Source organism: Lepus europaeus, chromosome 10 (assembly GCF_033115175.1).
Source record: "Lepus europaeus isolate LE1 chromosome 10, mLepTim1.pri, whole genome shotgun sequence".
NCBI classification, from domain to species: Eukaryota; Metazoa; Chordata; class Mammalia; order Lagomorpha; family Leporidae; genus Lepus; species Lepus europaeus.
Window position 1 is genome coordinate 81,282,073 of NC_084836.1, and position 22,637 is coordinate 81,304,709.

Here is a 22,637-nt window from a genome sequence, read left to right on the forward strand (position 1 = left end):
GCCTTTTAACTCAGTTGCTTACTGGCCATCAGACAAAGCTGTGAAGTAGCTTCTGACCTGCAGGATGGAGATGTTGTACATTTGGAAGGCCCAGGTGCAGGGGGTTGGTAGTCCCAAGCTCCCCGACAGCGAGGCAGTACCAGAGAGGCAGCATGGATAGAGAATGCTGTGCACTCCTGAAGTCTAGAGACCACGGGAGGAGAAGCCAGCCAGGCCCTCATGTGTGTCACAGGTTCCCTCTGTGTGGGAGACTGGGGTGAGGGCTGTCGATGGAGCTTCCAGAAGCAGTAGGGCCTTGGAGAGAAAACTCTCAGGAGAACACTGCACACATCCCAGAGGCAAACACAGATTTAGAAGTCTGATAACGCCAAAAGGAAAACAGAATACCATACCCGTCTCCCATGCTGCTGGAGCCGGGCTGAAGACACAAACCTAGATATGCACGCAGGAGAAGCTCTCGCACATGCATGCAAGAGATCTTTGCCAGAACGTTTCTGCACCACTCTTTGGAAGAGCACCACATGGTAAGCACCTAAATGCCCATTAGCAGGACAAGGGGTAGATATAGTGAGGCCCAGAATACTACACAGCAGTTACAACGAATGAACCAGAGCTAACTATCAGAGCTCAAAAGCATATTTTAAAAAGCAAGTAAAGGGGGCAGACATTGTGACATAGCAGGTAAGACTGTGACCTGCTATGCCAGCATCCCACATGGGCACTGGTTCGAGTCTCAGATGCTCCACTTCCAATCCCTCTCCCTGTTAATGCACCTGGGAAAGCAACAGAAGATGGTCCAAGTCCCTGGGCCCCTGCACCCATCCAGGAGACTCAGATGAAGTTCCTAGCTCCCGGCTCCTGGCTTTAGCCTGGCCCAGCTCTGGCTTTTGTAGCCTTCCAGGGAGCAGGTGGAAGAGGAAAAAGAAAAGACGGATGTGTATGAAAACAGGACAAAGAAGGCAGGAGCAAGGTAGGGGGTCTGGGTGCCTCTGCCTAAGCCCCTCACTCTGGGGCAGGAATCCCTTCTACACTGGACCACGACCAAGGTCCCATGGGACATTCATACACCCACCAGGAAGCAGCTAGCCCTGACAACAGAGGTCCAACCACAGCTCCAGACAGACCTCAGAGAGAGGACTCCCACCCCAGCAGGAAAACTAGCCACTGGGCACATCCACCCCTCTGCCCGTCAGCTACCTTCATGGCCACCATATTGGTGTAAATGTTAACAGTCCCTGGTGAGCATCCCCGGAAGGGGCCCCCAACCCCTTCCAGCTGAGCTGCTCCACCCACACTTCTACCTGCACCTCTGGATCTCCACCTCCCACTCTCGTGTCCTTGCCTGTACTTAGCCAAGCACGAGAATCCGTGGTATGTGGCTATCACTCAGTAGCTCTTATCTGGATTGCGGAAGGTAGGTATGGGGACTCCCAAGGCGTGGCGGTGGACACGCATAGAGCAGCAGCCCTGGCCTGGATCACCAAGGAGTCCCTCCCTGCTGGGTGAGAGTATTTTTCTCAGCCCCATCCCTCCCCTCCATCCAGCCCGAAATGACCCATCTGACCACATGGAGCAATGTTCTGCACAAGGAACCCAAGCTCAGAGCTGCACAGCGTGGTTTGCCTCCCAGAACCCCGTCACCAACACAAAACACCTCCTGCCCTGAGGTCAAGCTCAAGCCCCACCGATCAGATTCTGGGTATTTCCCACATTGTTCCAGATAAATCTACATTTGTTGATTTGTTGGCTTTTAATTCCTGTGGACTCTCAATCTCCTTCCTTATACTGTGTTCTTCCTTCTTTGAACACCACCAGAGATGACCTTTTTTTATTAGATTCTTCTTAAAAAATTATTTATTTGAGGGGCTGGTGCTGTGGTGTAGTGGGTAAAGCTGCCGCCTGCAGTGAGCCTGCAGTGCCAGCATCCCTATGGGTGCTGGTTTGAGTCCCAGCTGCTCCACTTCCTATCCAGCTCTCTGCTATAGCCTGGGAGAGCAGTAGAAGATGGCCCAAGTCCTTGGGCACCTGCACATGCATAGGAGACCCGGAAGAAGCTCCTGGTTCCTGGCTTCAGATTGGCACAGCTCTGGCCATTGTGGCCAACTGGGGAGTGGATGGAAGACCTCTCTGCCTCTCTGCAACACTGCCTCTCAAATAAATAAATAAATCTTTTGAAAAATTATTTATTGGAGAGGCAGAGAGACCCAGAGAGACAGATGTAGTTCTCTCATCTACCTGTTCACTCCCCAAATGCCTGCGATAGCTGGGGCTGTGCCAGGTTGAAGCCAGGAGCGATGAACTCCATCTGGAACCCAACCACTTGATCCATCCCCAACTGTCTCCCAGGGTGTGCATTAGCAGGAAGCTGGGAATGGGAGCAGAGCCTGAGCCTGATCCCAAGATGCAGACATCTTAACCTCGGGGCTAAACCCCCAGGGGCCCGGTTTTAGTATTAACTTCTCCTGGGAAAGGCAATGATGATTTCAGGGTAACTGCTTTATCGAAGTTGGTCCCACAAACAGATTTCTCCAAATATAGCCCAAGACCCCAACACATCCCTGTACCTGTCCAGATCCCTAAAAGGAGGGGCAGGGGCTGCCCAAGCATGGGCAGTGCTGACCTGTGCAGGGGAGGGGTCTTCAACATGTTCAAGGGACCTGGGATTAAGAGCTAAGTTCATCTTGGTGCAAAAGCTGGTTTTGAAGCCCAGGCACGCGTTGTGTCTTCACGAAATGCATTTTTCTGTGCACTTCTTGGAAACCGTCCCTACGCTGAGAAGGCATGTTCTGAACTCCTTCCCCGGGCAGTGCTGCTGTCCACAGCCCTGTGTTGGTGCCCCCGGGGAAGGGTGCTGACACCTGGGCAGGTGGCAACAGAGCTGTGTGTCTTGTCACTCGGTGCATGCCGGGGCGTGAAGCTGATGAGACAGAGGTCCTCGCACCAAAAGCCCAACAGGGCTGTGTCATTCCCAGAAGACGCACACAGGGACAACAGACACAAACCAAGAGCAGAGCAGACTTCAGCTGCCAAGGCCAGGTCTTCCTTGGCTGTGACCCTACCACCATGGGAATACACAGGAAGCCTCCTCTTATCTTTGAAGGTGGACAGCTGCTGGCACAGCTGGTGACTTCAGGGGAAGAAGGAGGGGTTCAGGAGTGCTCAGGAAGGGAGGAAGCTAGGCCAGGGGTGCGCCTCTGGGGTCTTTCCCTCACTCTACTCTGCAATCCAAGGCCCCTGGTCTCCTGTGCCCACTGAGGCTCCTGAAGTCCCCCACCCCCACCCCAGCTGTTGGCCCTGGGTGTGTCTGCAGGCCAGTCGGCCCCCAAGGCCAGGTGGGAGTGTGATTCAGGAAGGCCCAGGTTCTTTGCTAATCCTCCAAGGTCACACCCAGGGTTGGGTCTGGGCAAGACCCAGCCTGCCCTGCTCCGGTCTGGCACAGGAATCAACACTCATTTGTACCATTTTGTAATCACTCTGGGAAATTTCTCCGGAGGCGGGGACCTCCACCAAGGGGCCGCCGTTCAAGCAGCACCGTTTCAAAGTAGCCTGTCTTGCAGCTCCTTACTTGGCAGCATGCAGGAGTGGGGTGCACACTGGCTGTGGGCACGGAGAGACCTGCCTTCAGGTCCTGCCCTGGCACCCCCTGTTGGCTGGGTCACCTTGAGCAGCCTGGGGGAACCCTTCCAGCTCTTCTCATCCTTAACCCCCACCAAGCCAAGGCTGATGGCATCAGGCTCAGGGGTTGCTGGAGAATTAAAAAGGATGACGCGATTAAAGCAACAGACAGACAACTAAGTGCCTTCTGATTCTCTTCCTTCTTAAAGTATGTCTTTTTATAAATGGCAGTCGGTATTAATCAGAGGGCTAATGCTACAGGATGCTTGAAACAGCCTGGCAAGAGGCCACTTAATCACCATCAGCAGGGGACACCCAGGAATACAAAGGACCAGTCTCCCTCTCCTGTCTGCCCAGAGGGGTCTAACCTGGACACCACCCCCCCCACCCCCCCTCCCCCGCTAACCACCTTTTTTTTTCTCCTACTAAGCAGGAAAGCCACTGCCTGCCACCCCTGCATGCATTGGAGGCTGGAAGAGGGGAGGACCCCAAATCTTGTTTTCTCTCTTTTTTTAGGGTTAGATAAAAGGAGAAGAATTCTCTCGAAGGTCAAGTAAAAATAAAACAAGAAAGAGCTCATGGAGCGAATCCTGATAGAGCGCTCTTCAGATTCCAAGTCTCGCTCAGGAATGTTATCAGAGGTTTGCAAAGGGAAGTGTTGCTGATACGAGGAAGACTTGAAACCCAGGGTGTGGGAAAGGTCGAGTGCTCGGCTCCCATCGGCGGGATTCCTATTCCCCAAGTGCACTACTACCTTGACCTTGGGGGTGTGGTGGGCTTTTGCCAGCCCAGAATCTGCTCCCTGGGATCAGGTTTACCTCCAGGACCTATGAAGAAGGCAGCCCAAACAGTGCCCTCTGTGTCTGCTGCGCAGGGGCCTGGGGCAGCCTTGTGGTCTGGCAGGTACTACTCTTTCTCAAGTAGTCTAGAAAACATTGGGTTTCTCCCAGGAACGATCACCATGGAAACAAAAAAAAACCACGGAGGTTTCTCTCCTTGGCTCGCCTGTGGGGAGTGATGCTGGAACTCACAGAAGAACCTTGCCTTAAAACACGCAAACCACTTTATATGCCTCATTGCTCAGGGATGTTACAAGGGGGCAGGCGTTTAGTGCAGGGCTGAAGACTCAGGTCACCTGCATCCCAAATCAGAGTGCCCGGGTTCGAATCCTGGCTCCATTCTCCATTCCAGTTTCCTGCTCATGCACACCCTAGGAGGCAGCAGGTGATGGCCCAAGAACTTGGGTGCCTGTCACTCATCACAAGACCTGGAGTGAGTTTCCTGCTTTGGCTTGGCCCAGCCCTGGCTGTGGCAGGCATGTAGGGTATGAACCAGCGAATGGAATATATCTATCTGTCTGTCTCTCTGCATTTCAAATAAATATACATAAATCAAGTTTTTAAAACTCATAGAAGATGTTTATTTTGGTGCAAACATTTTTGAAATCTTTTCGAGATCTTCATAAAGTTCATGAAAGTATGTATAGTAAAAATTATGCATGGATTTAGAAATTATTTTTGCACCAAAGTAAACTGATTTTTTTCATTTTGAAAGCAGGTAGATGACCCAGGCACAGAGAAAGAGAGCTTCTGTCCCCTGGTTCATTCCCCACATACTCACAATGGCTGAGACTGGGACAAAGCTGGGAACCAGTAATTCAATCCACGTCTCCCACGTGCATGGCAGGAACCCAATTACTTGAGCCACCCCTGCTGCCTCCTAGCAGGTGTTTTATCAGGAAGTTGGAGCAGAGACTGGAGCTGGCACTTGAACCCTGGGACTCTGAAATAGCATGTGGGCGTCCTGAGCAGCATCTTAACTGCTGCACCCAGTGCCTGCCCCTGTACCATAGCCAAGTCTCTCTTCATTCTATACGCCATGAACTTTCTGAAGCTCCCACCTGTTCTTCAAACTTAATTATGATTGCAAACATTATATATAAATACACTCCCATTGATACAAATAAACCACTGTAGTTAAAAGTAATCTCCCAGGGCTGGTGCTGTGGCACAGTGGGTTAAAGCCCTGGTGTGTGGTGCTGGCATCCCATGTGGGCACTGGTTCAGTTCCCGGCTGCTCCACTTCTGATCCAGCTCTCTGCTATGGCCTGGGATAGAAATAGAAGATGGCCCAAGTCCTTGGGCTCCTGCACCTGCATGGGAGACCTAGAAGAAGCTCCTGGCTCCTGACTTCGGATTGGCACAGCTCCAGCCATTGCAGCCATCTGGGAAGTGAACCAGCGGATGGAATACCTTACTCTCTCTCTCTCTGCCTCTGCCTCTCCATAACTCTGACTTTCAGATAAATAAAGAAATCTTAAAATAAAATAAAAGTAATCTCCCTTGATCATTACCCATGTCTCTTTAACCTACTCAGAGGCACCTTCATTGTCAGTTTTGTACCATTCGTCAGCGGTACCATTCTATGCTTTTCCCACCCAATGGGATCATATTGATGTATTGCCCTAGAGCCTCCTAATTTCACTCGGCAAAATATTACGACATTTATCCGTGCTGATACATGAAGTTCATTGAAGTGGGAATGGTTTTCCCACTGTAGGGATCTATCACAATCCACATAGTCCCTTCATTGAAAAGTTCAGGAAACACGGCTGGGCCAGGCAGAAGCTAGGAGCCAAGAACTCGATATGGATGCTAAGGACACAAGTGCTTGGGCCATCAACTGCTGCCTGCCAGGGTGTGCATAACAGGAAGCTGGAATCAGGAGCAAAGTGGGGACTTGAACCCAAGGTATGCTGATACGGGATGGGGGTCTTCCAAGTGGTGCCTTAATAGCTTAGCCAAACACCAACTCCCACTCTATTTTGCTAGACACTTAGCAGTGGTGCAAGGAGCACCCTTGGGTGTTCATAGGGTGAAACCCCGGAGAAGATGCCAGGGTCTCCACATCCAACAGCTTAGGAAATTGTGCCACTTTTGTCTCCAGGCAGCCATGCATCTGTGGCCTTTGACAATGTTCATGCCATCTGCCAGTGTTGCATATGACCACGTTTTAGAACTTTGGCCAGCGGCGCTGTGGCGTAGCAGGTAAAACCGCCTCCTGCAGTGCCGCCATCCTATATGGGCGCTGGTTCGAGTCCCGGCTAGTCCACTTCCAATCCAGCTCTATGCAGGGGCCTGGGAAAGCAGAAGATGGCCCAAGTCCTTGGGCTCCTGCACCCACATGGGAGATCCAGAGGAGGCTCCTGGTTCCTGGCTCCTGGCTTCGGATCAGCACAGCTCCAGCCATTGTGGCCAACTGGGGAGTAAACCATCAGATGGAAGACCTCTCTCTCCCTCTTCCCCCTCCCCTGGCCTCTCCTTCTCTCTGTGTGTAACTCTGACTTTCAAGTAAATAAATAAATCATAAAAGAAAAAGAAAAGAAATAGAGTGTTTTATACAAACAAACTTTGGCCAGTCCACTGAGTGTAAGAGATTTTTGTTTCCGTCATTTATTTGTATTTTTCCTTCCAGGGAATCAGTGGTGCATTTATCTGTTACCCATTTTGGGGTTTCTTAAGTTATCTAAGTTGTGGATATGAGTCCATTGTCTCTCATACTGTTTTTCTACCTTTTAACAATAGAATAGGAGCCCTATGCTCTCATACTGTTTTTCTGACTTTAAACAATGTCTTTAAGCTTTTAATAATGCTAGGATCAAGTGTATCAACAGGATTCTCGCTCACTGCTCCTTATCTTGAAGTTTTGAGCTTCCTCTATCTTCTGCTAGGATGCATGCATAGTTTTGCCTATTTGCTAGGATGAATTCACTTGTAGGCCCTTCACTCACCCAGAATTTAACTTTCTGTGTGGTGTGAGGTCAGGACTAGGAGGTAAGCAACAACTACCACATGGCCAGAGCTACGTTCTCCAAGCCCAGAAGTCCTGAACCCTACAACAGCTGCACCTGCCCTGAAGCATCTCCTGCCGGGGCCATCTGCTTAGGATTTGCCCCAAGGCTGGGGGTGGCCCTGCTGGGTGGCACTTTGCTCTTTATTCCCATTCCCGCAGAGAGCAAAGGAGCTCAACAGAATTTCTGCAATGGGGCCTCTTACCCTCTGATTCACAGCAGCGCCTTAAATACAACCGGAACCCTCCATGTACCCAAAAAAAAAAAAAAAAAAAAAAAAAAAAGCAACATTCGGCTATCTTCTTATTCCTTTTTCTGCTTCAGAGTTAACAACGGGGCTCCAATAACAGAGGTAGGCAGGAAAAAAGTCAGAAGCCACCCACCCCACCCCATCAGCTCGGACAGCCACAGGCGCATCTTGGTGGTAAATGCGCTGAGGGCCCTTCCCGCTCCCAACGCTGTCCTCGCTTGCTGACTTCCCTGTTCGTCGGCCTTCCAGATCAGGGTAAACAAGGACACACAGGAAGTGGAGCTCTGATCGGCCCATTATAACCTCAGCTGCACGGGACGCAGAAGCAGCTGAAGCTGCGGCCGTCCACCAAAAAGACACTGTTCCAGGGTTTCCAGTTCTCACCCCAAAACACGAACGTGCTTATACTCCCAGGAAGCAGCGGCTCTCTGGTTCTGAGTGCTCACTGAGAAGGAGCCCTGTGCTGCACACACAGTCCTACCAGTAACGGAAGCAGAGACTGCACACACCCACCTGTTAAAGGGCTCTCAGCCGCCATCACCTCACCAGACAGGGTGGAGGCTGTGAAGGGCTGGGACCACCCCCGTGCTTGAGAAGGCGCCGCCGTCACCCCCAGAGACCTAGCCCAGAGTCGATCTTTTTTCCTTTTCCAATTGCATTTGAGGGGCTGGCGCTGTGGTGTGGTACCTTAGGCCTCTGTCTATAGCACTGGTATTCCCATGGGTACCAGTTCAAGTTCCGGCAGCTCCACTTCAGATCCAGCTCCCTGGTAATGTGGAGGATGACCTAAGTGCTTGGGCCCCTGCACCCATGCGGGAGACCCGGAAGAAGCTCCTGGCTCCTGGCTCTGGATCACCCACCTCTAGCTGTTGCAGTCATTTTGAAGAGTGAACCAATGGATGGAAGACCTTTCTTTCTCTCCCTGTGCCTCTACCTCTCTGGAACTCTGATTTTCAAGTAAACAAATAAATCTTTAAAAAATAAATAACATTAACAACAACAAAATAATAAAATTATCCCTGAAGTTTGGGGCTGTTTATTCTAAGAGATTTGCCAAAAATGAGACCTGGGCCAGGGATGGGCAGTTGCTTAGCCTTTTCAGACTTCAGTCTCCTTGAGCATTAAATACATCGGTGGGGTTCTAATGCCTCAGACTCGATGCCTCCCAGCTGTCCTGCGCTGCCTTTCTGGAATGCAGAGGCGTGAATCTGTAGCTACATTCACTTCCCTTTTGCCACTTTCCTATTGCCCAGCTGTCTCCATTGTGCAGAATTCTGCAAGCACGGGAGGCAAGGGAATGACTCACCCTTTCTGGAAGGCAATCTAGAGGTATAGACAACATTTCAAGTACGAAACTATGAATAGCACGCAAACTATTGGAGTCAACACTTCTCATTCTGGGAATCGACTTGAAGGACTCATCAGATAGATGTAAAAGAATGTTTGTTCTTGGCAGCACAGATAAAAGCCAATCCTGAAAAAAGGACCAAGTGGCTGGCAACTGTGTACTGGGCACACATAAAGTGTGGCAGGGCAATGCACTGGAGGACGACACGGTTACTGACAGGGTGACTGGTGTCTGTCTGTCGAGATGCACACTGTTTAGCGGAATACTGTATGTCAGTAGACCGATGATATGTTATTAAGTGGAAAAAAGACAACACTGTTCTGAGGTCTTCCTTGGGTCATATTCGTACATGAGGATACACTTACATGTTGATTCGTGTATTATAGTAGAATTACAGACAGAAATAGTAGTCGTGTGGCTGCATCCACCTCAAAATACTCCCAGGGCTCTTTAGCAGGTAGAGCAATGAGAGGGGACAGTTTCTTTCACTACACTTTTATTTCACTGCAACAAGTGCACAGTTTTTTTTTTTTTCATAGAGAAATAGCTATTTTCATTTTGGGGAAAATATAGAGGGAAGAATAATTCAATGGGTGGAGTTAACACAAAGCCTGGGGTTAGCAGGGCTCAGCAAGTTAACAACCGGGGTTTTATTTTTTTATTTTTTTTTTATTTTTATTTTTTTGCTTTGGAAGGGCTAGCAATGGATTGTTCAGTCTTGATCACACAAGGCTGTAGGATGTTCTGTCAATCACCATGGCTCAGCTGGTGAATTCTGGCACTCACTGGCCCCTAACGCCACAAAGACAAGGTCTTCTCACTCATTCTGCTCATCTGTCTACCCCCCACCCAATTGTAGGCAAACCTGCTAGATGATACACAAGTTGGCTTCAACATGGAATCAAAGTCACTCTCTTTCTCTTTTTTTTTTTCCTTAAGATTTCTTTATTTGAAAGGTAGAGCTACACACACACACACACACACAGAAAAAGACAGAGACAGAGACAGAGACAGAGAGACAGAGAGGTCTTCCATCTGCTGGTTCACTCCCCAGATGGCCACAATGGCCAGAGCTATGCCAGGCAAAAGCCAGGAGCCAGGAGCCTCTTGCATGTCTCCCACGTGGGTGCAGCAGCCTCAGGACTTGGGCCATCCTCTACTGTTTTCGCAGGTTAATAGCAGAGATCTGGATTAGAAGTGGAGCAGCTGGGACTTGAACCAGTGCCCATATGGGAATGATGGCACCGTAGGCTGCAGCTTAACCTGCTGTGCCACAGCGCCGGCCCCTTCAGAGTCACTCTGTTCCATAATATCAGTCATGTGTCAGGTAGTTTTCATTGTTTTCTTTTTTGCTTTATTTGAGAAGCAGAGAGAGAGAGAGAGAGAGAGAGAAACAGACAGACAGACACAGGGACAGAGCTCCCATCTGTTGTTTCACTCTCCAAAAGCCTACAATAGCCTTGACTGGGCCAGGTCAAAACTGGGAGCTGGGAGCTCAATGCAGTCATCCCGATCTGGGGGGCTGGAACCCCATCACCTGAGCCACCGCCACTGCCTCCTAGGGTCTGCGTTAGCATGAAGCAGGAGACAGAGCTAGGATTTGAACCCAGGTAATCCGAGGTGGGGTTAGGGGCATCTTAGCCACTAGGCCAAATGCATGCTCCTTTACTATTTTTCTAATTTTTAAAAAACTGCCCAAGCGCTGAGCTGTAATTTCCCTCGTGCCGCACTGCTCTGATGCAATGCTGCAGACACCTGTGACTTTGAAAGGCACAGAGAGAGCTGAGGTCTGCGTGCGAGTTCAGCTACCCCCCAAACGTCTTTCAGTCAACACTAGCATGCAGGGAGCAAACGGGCCTGGTGTCCATTAAAAAGTTACTGCTCTCATAACAGCACAAACAGCCAGTGACTCCAGGTTAAGCATCTGATTGAGCAAGGTCACCATGGACTCCTGGGACCCTGGTGGCTGCTGGTGAGCAGTGTGGGCCTCCAGGGAGGGACCTGAATGTGCAATGCAGGAGTCCTAAGACCTAAGGGACCGTCTGTCAATTCTCATTTCTGGGGAGCAGTGTTCTCAGGGATGCCTTAAGATATGCTAACGGAAAGTGATGGCCCTGTTATTTAGAATTTCAATTTTCATTTAAAACACACACACACACATACACATACACACACACACAGAAATGAATGCAGGAAAAGCCCAGAGGGAAAGGGGAAGGAAACAGCATGACTCTAACTTGCAACATAGAAAGGAAAATCCTGCAACAGAACCCTCTGAGATTTCTGCGTGAGTTCTGAGCACACGTGTTGGGCTTAAGGGAAGAATGCAGAGGGGTTATGAAAAGGGAATCTGGATTGTAAGCAAATGTGAGGCTTGGTCGCTTTCAGTCTCAGTGAGTACACGGGGCTGAATCACTGAGAGCTCAAAGCTCTGTTGTTCCTATTTGGCACAGAAACCTGCGGCCCCCACGGCTGGGTGCTGCAGCCATGCCACACACACACAACACCTGCTGTGAGCACCCTGCCACAACCCTCAGATGGCCCTGTGCCTACGGGCTGGGGGCAGCTTTTCTACTACAGGCACCTGCAAGTCTCCAGTCCAGCACGGAGACTGGCTGGGAGACAGCACAGGACAGGCCGGGGAAATGCTGGCCAGTGCACTCCCCTGATCAGCCGGGCAGGAGAGGGACTTGGTGTGTAACTGCCCCAGCCTCCTTGCCTTCAGGTGAGGCCACTCGCAGGCTCCCACGTGGTCTCCAGTGGGATTGAGCCTTGTATCAACCACCCTCCCTTGCAGTCTCACCTTCTTACTCCCCTAACTGGGCTTCATCAGATCACTGCCCATGTACACTGTGGCCACCCCTTGTGTCCATGTGTGTGGGTTCCAGGACCCCATCCCCCCGTGGACCCTGAGCCCTTATATAAAATGGAGTAGTGCTGTGTAGGCCACACACACACACACACACACACACACACACCCCTACTCTAAGTCATGTCTAGAGAACTCATCACACCTCATACAATGGAAACGCTATGGACAAACTCAGAGCTGGCATTCTGTCTTGTTAAGGGAGCAATGACAAGAAAAAAGTCTGGACGTGTTTGCTTGGGGTGCCATTCTTTTTCCCTGGGTATTTTCAATCCGTGGCAACTGGATCCATAGCTGTGGGACGTGTGGATAAGGAGAGCTGAGTGTGGGCCACACTCATCGTGGGGTGGTTCCCTTTCTTGGCTATCGTGAGTGGTGCTGCAATGCATGTGAGACTGCAAGTATCTCTTTGACGGATTTCATTTCTTCTGGATGTATGGGGTAGGGAAAGATCTTTACATGGAAAACTATAACATATTGGTGAGAGAACTGAAGACAACACAAATAAATAGAAATACATTCCATGCTCGTGGATTGGAAGAATACTGCTAAAATGTCCACATTATACAAAGTGAATTACAGAGTCAATGCAATATTTATCAAAATATTAATGGTATTTTGCATAGAAATAGAAAGAAATCCTAAAGTTCATATGGAACAAAATAATCCAAATAGCAAAGCAATCTTGAGTGGAAAGAACAAAGCTGGAGGTATCACACTACCTAACCTCAGTATATACTGCAAAGCTATAGTAGCCAAAACATTGTGATACTGGCATAAAAACAGACACAAAGACCAACAGAGATCCTAGCAACAAATCCACACACTTATAGCCAACTGATTTTCAGTCTCTTCAATGAATGGTACTGGGAAAACTAGATATCCACAGCAGAAGTATAAGGCTAGAATCCCCAGTCTCCCTCTTTTTACCATATTCAAAAATAGAGACTTAATGGCGGGGGCTGGTGCTGTGGTGTAGTGGGTAAAGCCACCACCTTTAGTGCTGGCATCCCATATGGGCACCAATTCAAGTCCCAACTGCTCCACTTCCGAGCCAGCTCTCTGCTGTGGCCTGGAAAGCAGTGGAAGATGGCCCAAGTTCTTGGGTCCCTGCACCCAAGTGGGAGACATGGCAGAGGCTCCTGGCTCCTGGCTTCAGATCATCTCAGCTCTGGCTGTTGCAACCATTTGGGGAATGAACCAGGGGATGGAAGACTCTCTCTTTTCTCTCTCTGTCTCTCTGTGTCTCTGATTTTCTTTCTCTGTAACTCTGACTTTCAAGTAAATAAATAAATCTAAATCTTTTTTTAAAAAAAGACTTAACTGGAAAACTCCAAACTATGGAACTAATAGAAGAAACACTGGCCTGGGCAAAATGTTTTTGGATAAGATCCCGACATCACAGGCCATAAAAGCAAAAGTAGATCAATGAGCTATCAAACTAAGACGCTTCTGCACAGCAAAGGGAACAGTCAATACAGTGAAGAGACAACCTATCCTACAGGATGGGAGAAAATATTTGCAAATCATTCATCTGGCAAGGGGATAACAACCAGAATGCATAAGTAATTCAGACAACTCAACAGCAAAAAAAAAATGACCTGATTTTATAATTGACAGAATACTTGGGTAAATATTCCTCAAAGGAAGATATACAAATGGCTACCAAGTATATGAAAAAAATGCTCAACTAATCATCAAGGAACTCCAAATCCAAATCAGAATAAGATATCACCTTACCCCAGTTAGAATGGCTATTCTTAAAAAGATCAACAACTACAGCAAAAACAAATACTGATAAGGATGTGGAGAAATGGAAACTTTTTTTTAAAAAAAAATGTTTATTTTCCCAGGCCCATTTGCAGGGAGCTGGATCAGAAGTGGAGCAGCCAGGACTTGAACTGGTGCCCCTAAGGGATGCTGGTGCTGCAGGCCACCAGCCCGAGAAAGGGAAACTCTTACACACTGATGATGAGAATGTAAATTAGTAAAGCAATTAAGGATTCAATATGGAAGGTACTCAAAAAAACAGCCCTTTGGACCCTTGGGTGCATGGTACTGTTCCAAAAGCTATTTGCCTCTCCCAGACAGGAAATAGTGGTGGCTGATTCTTAAGACAAGAACTCAAATTGAACGTCAGTCCTATCAGGGACCCACCACGACAATCATGGACGTGACCTTGTGGGTGCATGGGCCTCCTTACTCAGAGAATGTAAACACTGCTGTCCAGGGCAAGATAACTAAATAATGTTTTGTTTTTTAAGCATTATTTATTTGAAAGTCAGAGTTACACAGAGAGGAGAGGCAGAGATAGAGAGAGGTCTTCCATCCACTGGTTCGTTCCCCAAATGGCCACAACGGCTGGAGTTGTGCCGATCTGAAGCCAGGAGCCAGGAGCTTCTTCTGGGTCTCTGAAGTGGGTGCAGGGGCCCAAGGACTTGGCCATCCTCCACTGCTTTCCCAGGCCACAGCAGAGAGCTGGATTGGAAGTGGAGCAGCTGGGTCTCGAACCAGCACCCATATGGAATGCGGGCGCTTCAGGCCAGGGCGTTAACCTGCTGCACCACAGCACCGGCCCCCTAAATAATGTTCTTTACAAACAGAATACACTCTCCACCCCAGGTGTACTGAATAGCAGTGTCATTCATAGAAGTCAAATGAAGGAAGCGACCCAAGTGTCCAATGATGTATAGGTGGACAAACAAAGCGAGACACTTCCATACAATGAAACATTATTCAAACCTTGGGGCAGGCCTGTGGTGTGGTGGGTAAAGCCACGGCCTGGGATGCCAGCATCCCATACGAGCAAAGGTCCACTTCCGATCCAGCTCCCTGCTGATGTGCCTGGTAAAGGCAATGGAAGATGGCCCAAGTGCTTGGGCCCTTGACCCATGTGGGAGATCCAGAAGAAGCTCCTGGCACCTGGCTTTAGATCAGCGCAGCTCCAGGTGTTGAGGCCAATTTGGGGAGTGAACCAGCAGATGGAAGCCCCCCCACCCCACCCCCGCCTCTCTGCCTCTCCTTCTCTCTCTGTGTAACTCTTTCAAATAAGTAAATAATTTTTAAAAAGTATATATATTATTCAGCCTTGAAGTAGAAATCTTGATGCATGCTCCAACATGGATGAGAAATGAATTAGACACAAAACAACAAATACTGTTTGAGTCTGCTTTAGGAGACGCGGAAAGAGGTCAAATTCAAGGAAATAGAAACTTGAAGGGTGAGGTCAGGGGCTAGAGGGCGGGCTGCGGGGAATTACTGCTTCAAGAGCATGGTTTTGGTTTCATAAGGTTAAATGAATTCTGCAGAAAGGTGGTGGGGGCAGCTTTGCACAGCAGTAAGAAAGTCCTCGATGCCACAGAACTGAAGGCTTAAAAATGGTTAAAACACGGAGGCTGGCTCCGTGGAGTAGCGGGTAAAGCCGCCACCTGCAGTGCCAGCATCTTATGTAGGTGCCGGTTCGAGTCCTGGCTGCTCTACTTCTGATCCAGTGATCTGCTATGGCCTGGGAAAGCAGTACAAGATGGCCCAAGTCCTGGCTCCTAGTTTCAGATCAGCCCAGCTCTGTCCGTTGTGGCCATTTGGGGAGTGAACCAGTGGATGGAAGACCTCCCTCTCCCTCTCTCTCTCTCTCTCTCTCTGCCTCTGCCTTTCTGTAACTCTGCCTTTCAAATAAATAAATAAATCTTTTTAAAAAAATGGTTAAAACAGTGCACTTCAATTAACCAGCAATAGACTATATAGAGTCTGAAAACAGGGTGCAAGAGACTTTTGTTGGCTTATTTATATTTTCACAGCTGTAAACTGTAGAGAATTAATGTTAAGGAAACAATCTGTAACAATCCAACTCTAAGAAGGTGTTGGGTACAGTGGTTAAGCCACCATTTAGGACATCAGTATCTGTGATAGGAGAACCTGGTGGCTTTTATCTTGTTTTTTAAGATTTGTTTATTTATTTGAAAGGCAGAGCTATTGAGAGAGAGAGAGAGAGAGAGAGAGAGAGAGAGAGGCCTTCCTCCACTGGTTCACTCTCCAAATGGCCTCAATGGCCTTGGGCTGGTCTAGAACTGCATCTGGGTTTCCTTTGTGGGTGTGCACGGGCCCAGGCACTTGGGCCGTCTTCCACTGCTTTCTCAGGTGCATTAGGGAGCGGTATTGGAAACAGAGCAGCTGGAACTCAAACCTGCAAGGGATGCCAGTGTTACAGGCAGTGGCTTAACCTGCTGTGCCACAACACTGTCCCCGGGGAGCCTGGTTTGAGTCCTGATCCATTTCCTCCTAATGAGCACCCTGGGAGGCAACCGGTGATGGCTCAAATACTTGGGTCTCTGCCACCCATGGGGGAGACTGGATTGAGTTCTGGGCTCTGATATGGCAGATGACAGAGATCTCTCTGCCTGTCTCAATCATTCTCTCTGCCTTTCAAATAAAATGAAAATAAAAGAAAAATTTTAAATAAATTAAGTTTATATTAAAAAAAAATAACCCAGCTCCAGTTTCTAAACTACATTATCTAAGAAGGCGGCAGTTGTTGGGAGGATAGTTCAGAGGAAGCCTGATTGTGAAGCAGGGTAAACCATCCCCACCCAGCACAGTCACTGATCCCACGTACTTGGGCTGAGCATCAGCCCAGAGGGGCTCACACAGACAGCGCCTCTTGACGCAGGCCCCTTGGCCGTGGCTTTCCCACACTGGGTGTCTTCCAGCACTCAGCCTGCAGAAGCAGGGCCTGTGTCCACACAATAAGGTGGGGGAAGCCATCCCAGCAGAAGATACTAGAGTCTCTTTCCTGTGGACAGGTTCTCTGCAATCCAGCCACCCGGCTAGGATGCCCCAGGAGGGGCAGCAGGGGCCTGGAGCTGGAGGAGCCGGGCTGAACCCCACACTTCTTTCTTTCCTCTGTGGCTCTGAGCAAAGCCCCAAGAGCTCCCGCTGTGCTCTGGACACAAGCATGCTGCTTCCAATGAGACATTTCTCTGTGGCCAGACAATTTTTGTCTGGGTCAGGTTGACACATACTTGAGGAAGATTCCTGGAGTGAAGGCTGAGCTTGGGAGCCTGCATTTAATGGTCAGCAGAATTCAATCAGCCAAACACACGGAGTGAGGGGCGGACATTTGGTGCAGTGGTTAAGACACTGCCGGGGACACCTGCACCCACATCAGAGTGCCTGGGTTCGAGTCCTGGCTCCATGCTAATGTGCACCCCTGGAAGCAGCAGGTGATGGCCCCAGTAGTTGGGTTCCTGCCACCCATGTGGGAGATCCACATTGCCTTCCTGGACTCTGCCTTTGGCCTGACCCAGCTCTGGCTGTTGCAGGCATTAGCGAGTGATGTAGATGGGAGATCTCTGTCTACTTTTCAAAGAAGTACAAATTTTAAAAAAGAAATAAACAGGGTCAGTACTGTGGTGCAGTGGGTTAAAGCCCCAGCCTGTAGCACTGGCATCCCATATGGGTGCCAGTTAGAGTCGCAGCCGCTCCACTTCTGATCCAGATCCCTGCTAATGCAACTGGGGAAACAGCGAAAGATGGCCCAAGTCCTGGAGCCCCTGCACCCATGTGGGAGACCTGGAAGAAGCTCCTGGCTCCTGGCTTCAAATCGGCCCAGCTCTGGCCATTGAGGCCATTTGGGGAGTGAACCAGCAGATGCAAGACATTTCTCTCCCTCTCTCTCTCTCTCTCTCTCTCTCTCTCTCTCTCTCTCTCTCTCTCCCTCCCTCTCCCTCCCCTTCTCCCTCTCTCTGTAAGTCATTCAAATAAACAGATATTTAAAAAAGAAAGAAAGAAAAGAAATAAACACTGATTTTAAAAGAAACAAGGCAGATACTCTGAAATAGGTACAGAGGGCCACGGGAGCCCACTGGCTGAGGAAGAAAAGTTGAATGAGAAGGAAGCCCTTTGAGTCCTTGATCCAAGGCCATGGTCATCCCATGTCACGTGGCCTCCAAGGTCGTGGCTGGTTGCTCATCGCTATGCTGGGCTCTCTCATGAGGATCGCTTACTCTGATAGCCAGGAGGTTAATCTCCTGACATCACACACAAGCACCACTTGAAGCCAGAACTAGGGGGCAGCCGTATGGCCCAGCAGCTAAGATGCTTGCATCTCACATCAGATTGCTGGGTTCTGTACTTGCCTCTGCCTTCTGACCCCAGGTTCCTGCTAATGTAGACACCGGTAGGCAGCAAGGAGGGCTCAGGTAACTGAGTTCCTGCCACATGGCAGACCTCAATTGAGTTCCCAGCATCTGGCTTCAGCTTGGCCCAGATCCAGCTGTAGCTGGCATTTGGAGAGTGAGCCCATGGACGCAAGCTCTATCCACTTCTGTGGATATCCACTTCTTTTTTAAATTGGAAAAATGATATATGGGTTTCAACATTTTTTTTTGTATCAAAATAAACTTTTCTTTGAAAACCATTTTCCATGAGATTTTTAAAGTACCGCCGTGGCTCAATAGGCTAATCCTCCGCCTAGCGGCGCCGGCACACTAGGTTCTAGTCCCGGTCGGGGCACCGGATTCTGTCCTGGTTGCCCCTCTTCCAGGCCAGCTCTCTGCTGTGGCCAGGGAGTGCAGTGGAGGATGGCCCAAGTGCTTGGGCCCTGCACCCCATGGGAGACCAGGATAAGCACCTGGCTCCTGCCATCGGATCAGCGCGGTGCGCTGGCCACAGAGTGCCGGCCGCGGCGGCCATTGGAGGGTGAACCAATGGCAGAAGGAAGACCTTTCTCTCTGTCTCTCTCTCTCTCTCTCACTGTCCACTCTGCATGTGAAAAATAAAAAAAAGAATAAAAAAAAAAAAGAGTACCTTCGTGGGACCAGTGCTGCGATGCAGTAGGTTAAAGCTCCAGCCTGCAGCACCCGCATGCCATATAGGTGCCAGTTTAAGACCCCACTGCTCCACTTCCGATCCAGCTCTCTGCTATGGCCTGAGAAAGCAGTGGATGATGGCCCAAGTCCTTGGGTCCCTGCACCCACGTGGGAGACCTGAAGAAGCTCCTGGCTTCGAATTGGCACAGCTCTAGCTGTTGCAGCTAAATAGGGAGTGAACCAGCAGATGGAAAACTCCCACCCTCCCCTCTCCTTCTCTCTCTGCTTAACTCTTTCAAATAAATAAATAAATAAATAAATAAATAAATAAATAAATCTAAAAAAGAAAACTGCTAAAAAAAGTAGTACAGCTAGATTTACATAAAAATACAAATGAGAGCACTTGAAAAAGTTAGTGGAGGGTGGAATTAAAAGATATGTTTATTAAACTGATAAGAACAGATACTACACTTGATCTTAGCCAAAAGGCCGAGAAGCGATCATTTATTGTGTGCAAAAGCTTTTTGAAATCCATGTCTTTTTTTTCATAACATGCATTTCCATGAATTTTTGAATGCCCCTAATATGCATGAATTTCATTTTTTGCACCAAAATAAACCTTTCAATTCTACTTTTCACGAACTTTGTGATGTCCTCTCTCAGTATACACATATATAAAAAAAGGTTTCTTGCACTAGCCTTGCAACTCTGTGAATATGAGCTTGTATCAACACCCACTACCTCCTCTCCCCAGCCTGCCCTAGAAACCTCCACACACAATGCCCACAAGAACAAAACCCACTTCCCTAATTTCTCCTAGCAAGCGCCAAAGCCCACTTGGCACATTCTTACTGTTGGGGACTCTCTCCTTTGGAAAGTTCTGTCAGTTCTGTTCCTTGTCCTCAAAATCTGCGACAATGGACTCTTGGAACACCTGCCACGAGGAAGTGCGGCTGGCAGCTGGGAGCCACAGCCCTTCCTGTACAGACTGCTGGCTTCCGAGGCATGGCTGTGCCACGACCCCTGGGCACACCGACCACACCCAGCACAGCCCTTCACTAGGGCTCTGACTTCTGTCTCCAAGGAAGTGCACACCCAGGGAACAACAGCTGAGCTTCCCTCTGAGCCCTGGAACTTGCACAGCTTCAGTTTCAACTCAGCTCTGGCTCCCACAACCCACAGGATCTGCACAATGAATGTCATTCAGCCTCAGTTTCCCCATCTGTACTAAGGGTGATGAGAACTTGGCGGGGAAGTAAAAGGGACCAAGCCTGAGGATGGTGCCCAGGACACTGAGGGCATGAGAATGAATTCAAACCAAGCAAAGTCAGCCCTGCCGGTGGTGGGTGGGGCTGGAAGGTACATATCAGGCATGGACACACAGGGGTGCAGACACACACAGAAACACTGAACTCGCTCAGCACCTGGCTCGCCGAGGTTGCAGGGAGGAGCAATTTTGGTTTCAGCCAACAGTACACTGCTGCGCCGTTTAGAAAAGCATCCACGCGATTTTCAGCTGCATATTAAGTGGTGGCAGGTGAACATTCTTCCATGTTTAGGCCACGCTGAAGGCCTTGAGCCTGGTCTTGGGGTACAGGGGAAGGAACGTGTGCGGGTGAGTGATGCTGGATCCAAGGAGTGGGGGGTGGGGGAATCATAAAACCAGGCTGCTCCCATGACAGGTGCATCTGTTTCTAAAAACTGGAGAACAGGCCTGGTGTGGTTCTTCCATCACCCTAAGTCCAGCTCCATCCTAACAGCAGAGAGCCAACAAATGACTGCGGATCTCCCTGAACAGAAGGGAAGGCGGCCCACGGCTGTCTGCTGCCTGCAAGCCCTGTCTGCCCCTCCAGGAAGATTCTGCAAAGCTTTGACCTAGAAGCCTTCGTCAATGAGTGATGATGTCTTTGGGTGACCTGAATTTTCCCAACCTTCATGAATCTGTGTGCTGGGAAGGAGACATTCCTTCCACAGGATTCTTCTGACTTAACCAAGGATTATTTTTCCTCTCTGTCTTTGATGTCCACACTCCTGTGCACAGGGGCCAGCATTTGGGGCACAGGGAGTTGGTTAAGATGCTACTTGCAATCCCCCATCAGTGTGTGTGTGCTGATGGCTCCACTTCCGATCCAACTCCCAACTGATGCACCTGGGAAAGTGGAACATGGCTCAAGTGCTTGGGCCCCTGCACCCACATGGGATACTCCAGATGTGGGTGGAAAGCTCTCTCTTGCCTCTCCTTCTGTGTCACTCTGCCTTTCAAATAAATAGATAAATCGTTTTAAAAAATGTTCCTATGCACAGAACAGAACACACTGCTTTCTGGATGAGTTTCACCAGGCTACGACACCACAGCACTGCTACAGACTGTAGGGGGTGGGGATGACTCTAGGCTGGGGGCATCTCAGGAAGTGACTGTCACAGGCATTGGGAAGGTCAAGAACACAAAAGACGACTGCAAAATGGAATTTAGAAATAAGGTCACTTTTGTGCAAAAATTTTCAAAGCCCTGCATGTGAAGGGGTCTTCAAAAAGTTCACAAAAGGGGCTGGTGCTATGGCACAGTGGATTAAGCAGCTCATTGTAGTGCCAGCACCTCATTTGGATGCGGGATCAAGTCCCAGCTGCTCCACTTCTAATCTAGCTCCCTGCTAATGCACCTAGGAAAGCAGTGGCGGAAGATGGCCCAAGTGCTTGGGCCCCTGAAACCACATGAGAGACCCAGATGAAGCTCCTGGCTTTGGCCTGGCATAGTCTGGCTGTTTCAGCTATTGGGGGAGGGAACCAGCAGATGGAAGATCTCACTCTTTTGTCTCTCCTCTAATTCGCCTTTCAAATAAATAATTTTTAAAAAATATTTATTTGAAAGGTAGAGTTACAGAGGCAGAGAGAGAGAGAGAGAGAGAGAGAGAGAGAGAGATTGATTTTCCATCTGCTGGTTCACTCCCCAAATGGCCTCAATGGCTGGAGCTGTGCCAATCCAGAGCCTGGAGCCAGGAGCTTCTTCAGGTTTCCCACGTGGGTGCAGGGGCCCAAGGACTTGGGCCATCTTCCACTGCTTTCCCAGGCCACGGCAGAGAGTTACATCGGAAGTGGAGCAGCCAGGACTCAAACCGGCACTCACATGGGATGCCAGCCCTGCAGGTGGCGGTTTTACCTGCTATGCCACAGCGCCAACCCCGATAAATCTGCCTTTTAAAAAGTGCATGAAAATGCATATCATGAAAAACTATGCCTGATTCAAAACTTTTTTTTTTTTTGCACCAAAATGAACTTGTCTGTTGATTCCATTTCCCATGAGCTTTCTGAAGTGTGCTTGTGCTGTTGACCAGACCCAGCCAACAGCAGCCGCCCTTAGAGGGGCTTTCTCTGCAGCAGGCACCCCCCAGCTCCCATCTCATTTATCCTCACGCATCTCAGGACCCCAGGACAGAGGACAGAGGCTTTCACTTCCTCCCACACTACAGAGGAGGAAACTGAAGCCCCAGGGGTCCGCCCACCATCACACAGCCCGATGGGCATTAGGACGGGCAGTTGGGTTTTCAGCCTCTCAGCTCCACCGCCTTCCCACCAGCGCTCCCCAGGGGCAGCACCTGTATCTCAGGTGCACTGAGGAATTATTGAGTCTGTCGCATGGGAAGAGGTCCCTGAGTGGGGCCCTGCAAAGGCCCTGTGGCAGCCACCAGGACAAACTCCCCAGCTGCATTTCAGACTCTGAAACCGGCCCACCCTCTTCCGCCGGGAGTGCAGCTTCCTGCATTTCTGTGGCCTCTGGTTCCTCGCTTCCTTCCCTCCGGTGATTAAGACGGGGGCAAGGAGGGTCCCGGGGGGCACTGGAGGCCAAGCTGGGAGCCAGGGCTAACAGCTGCTGTGGCAATCTCCCCAGGTGACGGCCTGGC

General features: G+C 49.6%; 1 protein-coding gene and 1 pseudogene across 5 annotated transcripts in view; both read right to left on the reverse strand.

The window, feature by feature from the left end:
- Window positions 1-22,637, reverse strand: part of RIN2 (Ras and Rab interactor 2) — a 238,679-nt gene that overhangs the window by 78,499 nt on the left and 137,543 nt on the right. The gene's annotated exons all lie outside the window — the stretch shown is intronic.
- On the reverse strand, window positions 19,146-19,239 carry LOC133769300 (U2 spliceosomal RNA; annotated as a pseudogene).